The sequence below is a fragment of the Strix aluco genome, chromosome 1 (genome assembly GCF_031877795.1).
Source record: "Strix aluco isolate bStrAlu1 chromosome 1, bStrAlu1.hap1, whole genome shotgun sequence".
Lineage (NCBI taxonomy): Eukaryota > Metazoa > Chordata > Aves > Strigiformes > Strigidae > Strix > Strix aluco.
In genome coordinates, this window is record NC_133931.1 from 61,374,310 (window position 1) to 61,389,982 (window position 15,673).

The following is a 15,673-nucleotide window of genomic DNA, read 5'->3' on the forward strand; positions in this document are numbered from 1 at the left end:
TAACTTCTTAATATTAATTTTAGTACCTCTAGATCTCATTAAGCACACAAGAATAATCCAATTTAGTTTAAGCAAGTTATGTGTCACTATGCATATGATGACCACTACTCTTCTTGAATCTGAATAGGTTAATTTGTTATTCTTGGTCAGCACATGTCCATGTATCACCAAATACCTAAATATTGTCTCCTCCTAATGGAGGGGTTTTATAGACATACTGTAGCATGGACTGTAATGTGCTTGCATGGTGAAAAAAAATAAAGAAAAATAGATTAATTTTTGTGTAATAAGAACAATGATGAACGTGCAAGCAAATTTTTATTTGTTTGCAATGATTCTGACGTTTTTGCTTCTTCAAGGGCCCTTTGACAAAGAGGGTAATTAATTCCCAGGGTTTTTTTCTTCGGTGAATAGTTTCAAAATTGCGAATAATAGCAAACATCTGCAGAGATCTATTTGTAGAGCCAACAGGATGCAAGTAGATTGTGGGGTAGTAATGTAATAGCTGTGATAAAAAACAGACACCGCATTAAAGAAAACCAACCTCTTTGGCTGGTAACAACTTCTGTATTGTATCTCTCTGTATGCTTCCTGCGTAAGAAAAGTTGTCTTATTTTGAGAAAGAGTTGCTGCAGTGTGATATGCAGAACTTAAAGCATGTTACATTCACAATCTTTCACACAGGACATCTTTCCATGGTTGCCAAGGGCTGAAGAGCACGCCACCCAGGCTCTGAGACTGCCCAATGCCAAGGGAGAAACCGTCAGGCTGCTGTGAGGGCTGGTGGCCCTGGGGGGCTGGGAGGGCAGCAGGTTCTCCCCATGGGGGGTCTGTCAGGGCAGGGCCTGGCAGCTGGGTCCTGTCCCAGCCCCCAGCCAGGAGCAGGCAGCCAGGGTGCACTGGGGTAGCCCCAGCCCTGGGAACCGGGCACCTCCCTGGGCCCATGGGTAGGCAGGGCAGGGCTGTGGGTGCTGGAGACTGGCCCTGCTGGGTTGTCACTGGGGCAGAGGCTGATGACTGCAGAGTGCAAGTGGGACTGTTCTGTTTGAATAGAAGGATACAGCAGAACCCACAAAGATCATTCTTGGTATTGTAAACATCCAAGTGAACATAACAGTAATGTGAATTTTCTTTTAGAGCCAAATATTTTCTGTTACTAGACATGCTGTTCTGCACTGTGATGACCTTTGCTCTGTCCTAGCTTTGTCATCTCCCATTGTTCTGAAGTTAGAGGCTTAGAATTAAAGTTAATGTTTTTCCATGGTTCAAAAGTAAGATTTATATTTCTTTAAAGTAATCTGAAAGTATTAACATATTATCCATAATTTCTGGGTTTTGAGACACAATTGCACATGTAAAAATTCAGCATTTGCCAGACAAGAGTTTCAATAACAATTAGATTTTTAGGATTCCAACCTCATGTAATTGATGGAAATATAATTACAGAAGAATTTTCTAAATGCTGTCCCGAAATACCAAAATTTCAAAATGACCCACTCATCCTGTCAGGAAAATACCTGCACAAGGTACAGAATTAGATAGAGAATACAATATACATGAATAAAATATTACTGGTTTACATAACTGGTAGTGCACAAAAATAACACACAGCTGGACGCCAGGCTGAGGCCCCTAAGAAAAACTTTCTCAGACTATTTTTTACATCCTGTGTAGAAAACAACCCTGTTGCCAGATGTTTTGTTGAATTTAGATCTGTGTTATCCTCTCTGGAATGATGGCCAGCATCTTTGTAATGAACATCTTAGCTTATGCCTAGCTTTCCAGCATCCCACTGATTTTCACAGAACTCTATGTCCTCCTTTCAGGCTTTGAAGCTGTGAAAGAAAGTAATGTTTTGTTGGCTTGTGAACCAGTCTGTCAACATCTCAGTTGTGAATTACAGCATGCTTACTACAGTTTGCTTGGATTGGCAGAAACTAGTTGTACACATGTCAGCATCCTGTGATTATTAGCAGCAGCAGAAACTGGAAGAGCTAACATGATATGGAACTAAACGAGATATCTGGTAAAAATATTTTTGAGGGTTGCTGTTACTCTGTTCTGATCTTCCATTCATGTGAGAAATTATTCTGCATTTATTGATCTGAAAACATTACGTTCTGGTAGGCAATCATATAATATTGTTTGAATTTAAAAAACCAAATCTCGCAGCTTTTTACTCATACTCTTTATAAATTTATTTGCTTCTTTTGGCACTGACTTTTTCTTCTGTATCTAAGAATTGCATTTCTGCACATTTTTTAAAGATTCTAATCTGACAGGGTCTAGGAGTTTGAATTCCATATCATCTGTCATTTACTTCCTGTGTGACATACATTGTATGCATTTACTTCATCTGCAAAGACATAAAAAATATTTTCATAACACTGTTGTGGGATCTAATGTTTGTAAAGCACACTCTAATTCCTTCCATTGAGAAGTCTCATGAGAGAAGATTTATGCTGTTCAGAACATGAGCTCTGAAGAATATGAACACATGAACTACACATATAATTAAAAATCTCACTGTGGGAAGATTTACTTTGACTTTGAGTTAAATAAGTTAATATTATGTGTGATCCATAGATATTCCCTGCATTGTACCAATACCAATATGAAAAAAGGATTAAGGAGTTTAAGTTCTTATACACTGAAAAGGGAGTGTGGGAGAAGTTGACACATTACATGAAATAAAGTTTTTGTAATTTCAGTTGTCCCTTTATCCCAGATATTAAATTTCCCCTGATATCATTGCTTATAAAGTATAGTTTAACATTATTTTTTTTTGGTATTTGTAATAGCATCTGTCTTTATAAGAACAGTTTTATCATTTAATGGAAGACCCACAACATATCCAAATACAAAGAAATGTTTTTCATCAATTTTTTTTCACTGAAAATGCATATCAGCAACAAATCTGTTGATATGAAAGTGTTGTCTTCAATTAACATTTCATGGGTGCAAGGAAGAGGGGGCCTTAGATTCTAAAAATGGCACTACTTTGAAAATGAATAAAATATTTTTAGTTTTTCAGTCACTAATTTTGAATTTTGAGATGACTACAAAAAAACACTTAAGTGCTGTTATTTTAACCTTTCTAGATTGTTCCTCTATTTTTCATTTTATTGTTAGAAATGTCTGGATAATGATTGCTTTTTAGTCCAATTTCTTATAGGGCAGGAAAATGTTTTGCTAGCTGTACAATGGGCACAGCATTCTTTCTTAGAAGCTGTAAACTCTCATCTTTCTTCACTCCATTTGGACAGCTTTAACCATGAACAGAGACTCTGTAGCAAGATACAACTGAAGGGTCCAAGGGGATTGTTTGTTGGACAATAAATGTGATGACCAGATAGAACTAGCAAGCTCCTAGGTTAGGTATTAATGTGCTTGCAACCCCTTTGAGAGCGGCTGAGTCCTCATGGGCCAGACAAACTGTCAACCGGCTGGGGAAAGGCCAGGCTCTTCCAAATGGGCTGACTTGCCCTGCTGCTGCTGCTGCTGCCACTGAGTTGCTGTCTTCCAGTCCCTGGAGCTGGCAGGAGGGAAAGGTCTTGCAGTTTTTCGTCAGTACTTTTCCCTTTGAGTCCTGGAGCTGTTAACGGTTTCTGCTTCAATGGTTACGCTTCCATCTGTTTTTACTTTCCTTATCTTACCTAATTTTAGTTTGCCTGCTTTCTCACACCTAAACAAGAATTTTCTCAGTGAACTGGAGCCAAGATCAGGCAGACGGGCCATACAAACCAGGGCCGTGTATCTCGAATGGCTGAATGCCACAGCAGAGGGTCACACAGCAATTAACAAGAGAAGTTACTGTGAGTAAAGTACTGGTACAGAAGCTAAGAAGGCGGTGAAACAAAAATATCAGTCAGAGATGGGAAAAATGGGCAAAAGAGCATAGCAGAAATGATTTAAGACACTGGATTCATTGTATGAGTATGATCTATTCAAAGTCTAGCTTTGAATTTCATGTCCCTGAATGCAGGTATGAAGTCATGGCCAAGTGTCAAGGTATGATAATGAAAGAGAACTATCAAAGGTAACAAAGACAATTACATCTTTTTAAATTCATATATGTAATTAAGTTAACTTCTGTAATACATTTTTGTTTTATATTGAATTGTTTTAAAATATTTGATATTGACTGAATTGGAAAAAAAGACATCATTAGATGCCTTGTGTCATGGCCCTGAGGCACTGCCAGCCCTGCCTGTCCCTGTCCACTCCCAGTGCTCCCCCCATCCTGCCCTCAGCCCAGCACCCCATTGTGTCCCCTGCCCCAGCGATGCCCCAGCCAGGCTGGCCTCCAGCTCCCCACAGCCCTGACCCGACTGGACATGGGCCACCAAACCCAGACCCATGTCCTGGACTCAGCCCGTCCCCATACCCCAGGAGGTGCCCCATGCCCCTGGCTGGTGCTGCCCCGGTGCCCCCGGCTGCCTGCTCCTGGCTGGGGCAGGGCCCTGGCTGCCAGGCCCTGCCCTGCCAGGGCCATGGGGAGCCCCTGCTGCCATCCCTGCCCCCGTGGTGCCCTGACACCTTGCACAAGACTATATTCAGAGAACATTAACAGTAAAAATTCCAACGCACAGGAGTTTTCATCAAGGCACAGGATGTCCAGATGAAATGTTACAGTCTCATAATGAACATATTAGTGCTGATTCAAAGAGCAGGTGAAATTTAACCACAAGGGAGATAATATAGACCAGTTAGTACTATTGCATTAGAATCATAGAATCATAGAATCATTCAGGTTGGAAAAGACCCTTGGGATCATCAAGTCTAACCATCAGCCCCACTCTAGAAAATTCTCCCCTACACCGTATCCCTCAACATCTTATCTAAATGACCCTTAAACACACCCAGCATTGATGCTCAGGATATTATTTTCTTTTTTTCATGGTTCTGCTACTGAGATGCTTGTAAGTATGATAAAGTCAAATAGTTTTCCACCTAATTTCTCTATGGGAAGATGAAAATAATGATACTTTTCCTTTTGTTGAAATCCTATTTGTAGAGATTTGGGTTTTTTGCTGAGATCTATGGACAAAGAAGTGAGGCCTACTATTTCATACTCATGCATGATACACCTCAGACAAAATCTGCTGAAACTGTTTCCATAACTGTTGTGTTTTACAATGTGCAGGTTGAATTCAATTATTATTCAAATACCTCTATATTGTCCCAATCTCATGGCAGATTCATGCTGGGTGAAATTTGGTGTAAAAGACTGTTCATCTTCACTCTTCAGTGTCTGCTCACAGTGTTCATTTCTGGAAATGAACTAGGCAAGTGTTCTGGCTTATTCGTTATACATTATTTGATTTTTAAGCTTGTTTTGACAGTATAAATGCTTTATATGATCATACAGTGTTGTTGAGTTTGTATACTATAGTCTCACAGTGCATAAGTTACACGCTGTTTCACAGAACAGCAAAACATTGCTTGTTACTAATTTTTGATCTTGTAAACATCATTATATATAAATAATTTATGAAGTTGCTTATTTATCAATATTTCCTTGGTACCCTTCATTTGAAACAGGGCTTACGACCCGAGTGCCTGTATCATTGTCTCAGCTTCACTAGTCAGCTCCAATCAGGACTCTCTCAACTAAACCATAAAAAGTTTTAATAAAACTGATATAGGAGCTGATTTAATCTTTCCCCATGCATGAACCACATGGAGTCAAGTTGAAACAGAATATGTTTCTAATTGCCTGGAAACATGTATCCCTCCCAGAATGGAGAAAAAAACATCTGAAAACACTAATACGTGTATATCCAATCTTCAAAAGGTGGCAGAACTGATCTTTTTCAAAACTTTGGAAATGATAGCACATGTGCTAAGAATTGTCCCAGAACAATTTTATGCTGAGTCAGTTTTATTGGGAAGTTAAAAAATTTTCCATTTACAACATTTTTTCTTTGTATTTTCTCATGGTGACAAGAGCCATCATTTTAGTGTAAATATAGCCAAGGTTTCTTTGTCAGAATTTGAATCTGTAGTTTCATACCTCATTAGATTTATAAACAATGACTTCCGCAGCACAATTATTGCTCCAGAATCAAGTATTTCCTAGAGAATGTTTGGTCACTATCTGAATGAACAAATAAAGATAAATAGATAGGAATATAGTTATTTTAAATATTATATAAATAATAATATAAACACAAAAGTATTCTCAAAAATTCTAGTTGTTTCCATAACTCAATACAGTTCAGTTTTGCAACCTTGCAAATGATTTATATCATAGTATAAGCAGAAGATTTTATTTAAGCAAAGATTTTCTTGATCGCAGCACAATTTCATATAGGTAACATAAATACTCTTTAAACTGCTTTATTAGCTGTTTTTATTAAAATTCTCCCTTTCTCCTATTCTAGAATATTAATATTATTAGCAGAAATAAATTTGAGCTAACTGTACTTATGTGTTCACAGGGAAAAAACAAAGATACCAGAGTAACTTTTAACTTTAGTTGTAGTGTATTTCAGGAAACACATACCGAAAGCCTGATTGTAACCTTATCCTGTTTAATATTAGATAACCTATTCTCTTTCTTAGCTGTATTCTGTTGACTTTTACCAACCTCAATTTGTTTGTGTATTTAGTTATGTTAGTATGGCAGTTGACACATCACAGATAAATTGAGTTATAAAATATATAAATGCATAAATATTGAGTAACAAAGACAATATTTGCACAGGTAGTTAGCATTTTGTATTAGAAATTTTTACATTGTTGCAAAAAAAAGTAATCTTTTTGGGCAAGCTTTCTAAGATATGTTACCTCACCCAAAGATCTTGCTGCTTTCATATATTTAGGTGATCGTGCATCTAACAAGGCTTTAAGGAGACCTTGAACAGAAAATCTAATTGGCAGAATAGAGAATTGTTCAGTGTCGTCAAACATTAAAAATATTATAGTCAGGTAAAGTAGGAGCAAGCTATCATGACTTCCTTGGTTCCGTATATTATCTACTTTCTTCAAGTGAAGAGGAGTAAGTTAAGATGACAAACTACATCAGTTCTACCTTTCAAGTTGCAGCTGTTGGCGCTGGTTGACAGTGATTCCTTCGTAGCATAAAATATCACAAAATATCTTTTCTACTTTTTAGCCTCAGTTAGAAGATAAAAGATTCCTATTGATGTTCTTTCTGGCTTCAGTTAAATCTAGTCTTCATCTGGCAAAAAAAATATTTTTAGTTTAATCAAACATACCTCTGATGAAATATTACATGCTAGTAAACCATACTAGTACAATTAACTGTGTACTCAGCGTTATATAAAAAAACATGGAATGAACTTTAGGAGAGGAAATTTTGTCAGGTGTCTCCTTGGTTTCATCTAGAGATACTGCACAAGTCAGAGAGAACTAAGGAGAAGTATTAAGTGACTAGAAGAAGATTGGAAGTCATTTTCTATCCTCATGGAGAAATCTGGGGATCTAGTGCAAGGCATTCAGGCCAGGTGCCTTAGGCAGTTCCACCTTTCCTGCCAGAAAGGATCTACAGGTGGCTGAATCTCCCCACAGCTGCCCAGGTAGAGCCACAGCAGGAAATGCAGTAAAAGCTAATACCAAAGCAGGTGTTCTCACTCATCATGAAAATCAGATATCTACAGGATTATAATCTGCTGAAAGCAGTTTTTCTAGTTTCTCTGTCCTTCTACTTGCTAATTAAATCTTGTTGAGCTATTTCCACATACTGCTCAGAATTCTGAGCTTCAGAAGATAATAATCTTTTAGATGAGATAAAGTAAGGTAAATGTGTTCTGAAAGTGGTATCTTATCTTTAATGTGGAAATTGTATAACTTGGCCTTGGAGGCCACAGGCCACCTGTGCACATAACTATATGTGACGTTGAAACTGCAAAATTAATAACTAAGGACTAACAGGTCAAATTACAATTTAATTTAGATGTGTAAAACACAATTCATAAATTATTAGCCGGATTTCAGATCTTGGTGCACATAAAGAACAGTTTAAAGCCAAAAGCATGTGACTGATTTTGAATGACCTGATGTCATGTGTCTTCTCTTAGGATTTATCATCTGCCTAAGCCAATAAGGAAGAAAAAACTCATGTCAAAGATAAGGTATTTTTCTTATTTTGTGAGTCCTTTTTTGAGTACAAAAGCATATTAGTATCAGGATTATGAATCTTTCTGATTCATTTGAATTATCTCTGCCCTATATACTTGTATATTATCCTTTTATTTATACACACAACCTTCAGGAATGGTAATCAGTTGGTAGTAGGTTTCATCTCCTATTTCAGTGAGTATCAGCTTGCCATCTAGTTTATCTTTACATATAAATTAAAATAGTTTGTAGCCAGACTATAAAATTAATTTTAACTAAAATATATCTCCGGTTATATGCATGAGCGTGGGGGTTTTTTCTGCATTGGAGAGATAATTTGGTCACAAAATACGTAACAGAACACTGCACTTATTTGTGAATAAAGACAAGGCTAAAACCACGCATAATTTAAACTAACAAGTTAACTTCTTCAGACTAACTTCAATGGATTCGAATCAGCCACAGATATAGAAAAAAATGTAATGCCATTGCATAACAATATGTGCATATGAAAAAAAAAATGGAAAAATAAATTATCTGTCTTTTTAAATCTGTTCTTTTAGTCATGAAACTATTGACAACTAGATAGCTCAAGTTTAGAGTTGCCAACAGATATATTTAGCCAAAGGGAAATGGAACTTTTACCATTTAACTTCATCAGCAGTAACTCTCACTACCAGCTGAATAAAAGTAAGTATTGACAATTTAACTGAAAGTGACATTGTTTATTTTTCTTAAGAAAAAGGTTATTATATCCATTATATTATGAGAGCAGAATTGTAGCTGCTTTTCTAAATTCCATGTACATACAAAATTAACTTAGAATGTTTCTTGTTTTGCTTATTTGAGAAGTCAGACGATGATTTCCACTTCACTTGATGTTATCATCCCTTCACAATACTCTCTACATTTCAACTTGTCTACTTTAGCTTAAAAAGATAAATATTTGCATAGTTTTGATTTGTAATCAATAGGGCATTGCTATTGTCACTATATCTTTTCATTGTAGTAAATTAAATTGTTACAATACATCACATAACACATCAAAATATCAGACTGGTATAATAGTAATTTTCTGGTTTTAAAACTCTTTGTACTTTCCTTTCTTACCACCTTTCTGTCTTTAATTGCTGTCTTGGATGGTGGGCAGAGAGAAGAAAAAGAAACAATTGCGCAGGAAGTTGCAATAGAAGTTGGATATTAATTTTTTCTGTGTCTTCAGAGACATCACCAGCAAAATTCTGTAACATTTTTTTATACAGATCCTTTGATCTTTGTAGATAAAAGCTCTAGATATACAGATATGATTAAGGACCTCCTTTAACATTTCCATAAGACTTTTTGTAATGAATTTATTTCAACATTTTTCAAGACTATATTACCTAGAAAATTTAAACTATACCTTAAATTTTTAACATTAGATGAAAGCATATTTGGCGAAGGCAATCAGTCAAAATGATGCTGATCCTAGCCAAACTGACAAGGGGAAAGCAGATCACCCATATTAGGTAGGCCGTAATTCTCAGTTCCTGTTTGCAGAACAGTTGAACTTACCAGGCACTAAAAGATTTAAGACTTATCACTGTGACAGACTGATGGTAGCCACCATCCATCTAAATAAATAAATTTATCAGTAATCTAAGTATGCTTGAGTTACTAAATCAATTTATTGAAGTTTTCTGTTTCTAATTCTGATATCTGGATTTGCCTGCATATTTCTTTTCATTATAAATCTGTATTTTTAAAGCATGATTTTGATTTACAGCAATGCAGTTTTTAGTGATAATTAAAGCTGAGTCTTCATAGCTAAATTATGAGGGGTGGAGAACAGAACTCTTTTTGTATTAGAAAGTGATCTCTCTCAACTCTAGCACTGATTTTCTTTAGGCAAGGAATGGAGTGGAGATTTAGCAGAAAAAAGAATAGAAAAGTCTCACCAAAGAATACTTCTGAGTGGATGCTTGCATTGTAAGGTAAAAGTATTTTTTTTAGGATACAAATAAAGATGCTGCTGTAGGGGTGAAGGGATCCTTACTTATAGATATTTTCATACATAAATTTGCTTGGTTTGCTTTAGTTTCCCCCTGCACACACCCACTTTCCATACTTTTTTCCCATATTCATTTAACTATCCCAAATACTAGAATGAGGGATTAAGTTGCTAATATTTTAGATTTTTGAAAATCATCCTTGTAGCTGCTCACATTATCTGTCTGAATTGCATTGATGAGCAAAGTTTCCACAGAACAATTTTTATTCTGTTTCTCTCTTGCTTTTCTGTCCTTTTCTTGTTCAGAAGAAATGTTAGCCATCAATTTGGGTCAAGTTAAACAGTACAGAGTGTATTTCTTTGGCTTATCTGTGATAGGATCTTGGATTTGGGAAAGTTCATCCTTTAATTTCTGCTGGGCATTCCTGTGCTTAAGTATGATGGAAAGCCACAAAAACCAGAAACAAATAATTAGATTGAGCAGAATACATTAGTGAGAGGATATTCTGAAGCAGTACAAGACTGTGCTGAGCAGTTTGCTATTGAAAAAGGTGAAGAAGTTAAAATGTAAAAAAGTATTAAATTAGAGAGTAAATATTTTTAATGTATACGCATCAGTCTGTAGTACTCCTTTAGAAAAGACACATAAATTCTTCACAAGCCCAGAATAAGCAGAGTCTTTTTCCATTTCAGTAAAAAAAGTCATATAACAACATGGCCAAAGCTCTAGTCTCATTAATATGGAAAATAAAGTTAAACTGGACTCAGGATTCCCATTGATATGTTCCCATTGTACATAACCATTTAAAATAAAATTCAGTCAACTCAGTAGTAATCTTAATAATTTCCTGGGAAATGGATGTACTTCTCAGGCTAACCCATTGCAGTCACTTTCATATGTGGTAACTTTAGGGCTCTCAAGAGTACAGTTAGAATGGCTTAGTTTACCAAGGGGCTCCTCATTACTGAGGGATTATATGGAAGAGTTTTTTAAAGAAGATGTACTGCAAGAAGTGTGGGTTATCTTAGATGCAAGACATTTTCAACAATCTTGACCCTCAGCTGTGTCATGCTGTCTTCATGGGTATTCATCTGTTCAGACCATTGCTGAAAGGTAAGCTTTGAAATGTTAATAGAGATGGATGCCAGACTATATGGAAGGATCCCAATAAACTGTGGACAGTACTTTAATAAAAGGGTATTTGTAAACTATAATAAAGTCATGTCTTTAGATTAGTGTCAGCTCTATTTTACAACCAATTCTAGTACGTGGTATGGTACTTGTAACTTATTTGTAACATATAAGTACATCCACAAATATTATTCCTGCTGTCATAACTGAAAAATGATTTGCACCACAACTTTAATTCAAGACATTTGCCTGACACTCTGCCCAGACCAATGCATTCTCTTTTTTTTTATGCTCTTCAGTATACTGCTGTATTTCGTGTATCTCTTTATGATACTGTCTTATGCTGTATATAATAGTCTTAGGTGATTAATAATGTTTGTTTTGAAACAGTGATTAACTTTTATGATGATAGCAGGTAGGTTAACAACAACAGAGTAAAAGCTTGCAAGATTCCTGTGTTTCTCATTAGGCTGCTGAGAAATTACTTATTAACTAAAACTGGTTATTGAATTACCCAAAAGAATTATCCTTTTGATCATGCTTTAGTGGTGCAGAATAGCCTTGAGTAAAGAAAACTGCAGAAAGATACAGGTATTCTATTTTTGTACGTATTATTTGTGTATGAAAAACAAACAAACAAAATTACATTGATCCTATCTAAAACCAAAAAACAGACTCATATTTGACTTTCTACATATAAATAGGATCTGGGTTCTAATTTTGATTTAATCCTAGGTGAGGACAACCAAACTAATCAAAGTCATCACAGGAGTGTGAAGGAAGGTCTTAAATACATTCATGCTTTTTATGGCATCTTCAACTGCTGTTGACCTATAAGTAGTGCTAAGACACTAACCTTCAACGTCTCTATGCTGATGATGTTCACCTTCATTTTGGACTACAGGAAAAAAACAGGAAGACATCTTTCTTCAGATGTTATTTATAATCTGCTGATTTAAAGACCCAATTATGATAGCTTCTTTCCTGAAATAGACACAGATGAAGTCCAGATATTCAGAAACTTAAATGAAAACATTCCTTTTATTAATAACATAGAACCTTCAATCTTGCCAAATTTTGTCACTTAAAATGCTGAAGATACAAGATGTTTTCATTATTGAGAACGGCAGCCCTACAGGCAGGGAGATACTGTTGCCTGTAAAAGTGAATAAACCATAACTTTTTAACTCAGTAACTGTATTTACAGTGATTAAAGTTTTTGTGGCAGTCACTGTTGCTGTCCGAATATTGCGTACCTGCAGTAATCCAATCCTAGTGAAAGAAATAACTACTTTTAGATCAGAAAGTGAAATAATGAGTTTTCATTTACTGTGAAAAATTGGAAAGAATTGTTTTTTCAGAATGGCATAGGCAGTGTTTATAATCCAAATTTAGACATCTTCCCTGCTTTAGGTATGGTCTGATGAAACACTAGTCACATCATGCTGCTGTTACAATCCCCTGTACAGAGCAGAGGTATTCTTGTGCAAGATACTATTATTCTTAGATTATAGGAGAGGGAAAAAGAAAAGCTAGTTTCTAAAGCTGTACTTAAGCAGTCACATTCTAAGGATGTAAAGTAGTGTCTCATCCTTTAGCCTTCCCAACATGATGTTGGAAGATACACATACTTCTTGTACACTTCATTGAAGTATTTGTCCATCTTTTCTGAAAAAATACATTTATTTTATAGTTGATATCTGAGGAAAACAAACTGAGATATCTGAGCACATGAATGATTCGTCAAGGAATGCATTTTCTCTAATAATGTGAGGCTTCATAATTTTTATTATAGTGTGGGACCTTTCACATTTTTCATCAGAAATATACCTAGAGATTATTTGGTTTCTTTTATAGGAATGTGTTGATTAATACTGATTCATTCAAAGTCAGATTTTTGTGTTTGATTGAAGGTGATGAAATGAAAGATTGCTCTAGGTCTCTGTCTTCTTTGCACTCACATATGCATGTCTTTCTAATCGGTGCATTAGTGAACAAATCTAGAATTCACAGCAGCATCATACCTGTGTGCAGTTAATGAAAGGTTTGACAAGGCAGCCCTCTCTGGTTACACTGAAGAGCAAGAATCATATCTCTTTGACTCAACTCCTTTTAGTTTTTCATATTGAAATATCAGAGTAGAAACTATTTTTTCCTACATAAAAATTAAACTTCTTAATTTATTCTTAATTGATTGCATTTAAAATTCTTCTAAAGTATGTTGCTGCTATTTCAACATTACTTCAACAGTAAACTCTAGTCATAAATATAAATTATGAAGTTATATTAGTGTTTTTTCCATCAGATGTCCCAGAAATTTTTAATATCTTGAGACTTTGTTTAGAAACTATTTCTCCAAGTTATTTATAACTGCAAGTGTTCAGTAGAAAATAACATGAATATCACAAAAGGAGAACAATTCTTCTTGCATTTTTACTTCAATTCCTCATCTTAAAATTGCTGGAGTGTTATCCTCTTGCAAATTCCATAACTTCTTTTAAAAATAACCATCAACTGGTCAGGACACACCTAGAATAAAATCAGGAACACTTGAAATAACTGAGCTGGCTTCTATAATTTTTTTTTTTATTTATTTATTTTTCTTTTGCACATAAAACACTCAAATTCTGCTACTATGTGGGAATACTTCCAGTACACAGGAACGTTCAAATTTAGAGCTTATTTTATCACCTGCTCTATTTATATTTCTGAATATTAGGAATCAGTGGTAGTTCTGCCAAGCTGAGGCCTGTTGAAGTATACTTAGCTATAATAAGCAACCCAGTTCCAGGTGTTATGTAGTAAATTTCACTAAAGAATGTAATAAACAACAGAGAGTGAAGCTGATATTCGCAGCGAATCTTTAAGAATGAAAGTAATTTTGCCACAACTTTCCTATATGTGGTCTGAAGTACTGAATAGCCTAACACCAGTCAAATTTTCCTGTTTCACTTCTAATAAGAAAAGAACTTCAATCAGCAGCACAGACCTATACAAGATAAACTGTCTACATTTTTCTGCTGTAACTGTTTGCACCTGTGAATCAATTTCACTTGCACAGGTGAAGTCAGAACTGGACTAACAAGCTGAGCAAAGTTTATCTCTAGATAAACTTCTTCCTGTTATAGTTTATTACTATGCTAGAATAAAACTAAGAAGTTTTTTCAATATATTGCTGTTTGATGTTGCTTATAAGTTTATGTTCTGTTTTAAAGTTACTTATGTAGGAGGGAGGTGTTAAATGCACAAGTGGTTTTATTCATGTAATCCTGTTATGCCTGTGTGTAACCTATTGTTGCACGCTTTGACAGTTTTATGATAAATACCCTTGTTACATGATGGTTATTTTGTTCAAAGATCACTACATAAGTTTTTAGGTTAGTATTGTTAATGGGTGATATCAAAACTACTGAATGAAAAGCTACAGAAGCAAAATTTTGTTCTGATTGCTTTTTTAGTACATGCTAGAATTTAGAAGAAAATGAGGGGGAAAAATATTATCCTTCTTCTGAATTTTTAATTTTAGACAGAGATTCTAGAAAGCAACTACACTAGCTGTGTCTTCTTCCTAGTCTGTGTATCAAAGAAAAAGAACTGCACCATGTTCTTTCACACCAACTAGTCTAGGTATGAGGTTTGGTGTGGTCTCATTTTTGGTGGATTTATTTACTGACTTACCTCTTTTTTGTCATGTAAGTTAGGACTTTGCTGGAGTGATGAGCTTAAAAATTACATGATATTTTTGTCCTTATCTTCTCTTCCCTCATGCCTTGAAGGTATCTTCTACTCTCAAATTGTCTTCTATTTATTTTCATCATCTAAGGGAGCATGTCTGGGATTGAGGTACAGTAAAGGATGACCTTCTATCCTTATGTTTTCAAATGCATTGTAACGTTTATTGCTTCACTTATATGAAATTGTATGGAATAATATGAAACAATAGCTTAAAAACACATTTCGTTAACAAAGAAGAACTGGCATATTTATATGTTTTTTGAGAATACTTGAAGAAGGCTGTACTGGGTCTGGCTGAGACAGAATTGGTTTTCCCCTTATAACAGCCCTCATGGTGCTGTGTTTTATGTCGGGAGCTGGCAGGGTGTTGATAGCACACTGGTGGTGTGGCTACTGCTGAGTAGTGCTTACACAGCACCAAGGCTCTTTCCGACATTTCCCGCCTCCCCCCCCAGTAGGATGGGGTGGGCAAGATCTTGGGAGGGGACACAACCAGGACAGCTGACCCGAACTGACCAAAGGGATATTCCATACCATATGATGTCTGCTCAAGTATAAAGCTGGGAGAAAGGAGGAAGGGGGTGGGGTCACTCTTGGTCCTCCAAGGCAACCACTGCGCGTATTGGAGCCCTGCTTCCTGAGAAGGCCCGACATCGCCTGTTAATGGGAAGTAGAGAATAAATCTGTTTTCTTTTTTTGCTTCCGTGTGCGGACCTTTGCTTCTCTTTCTT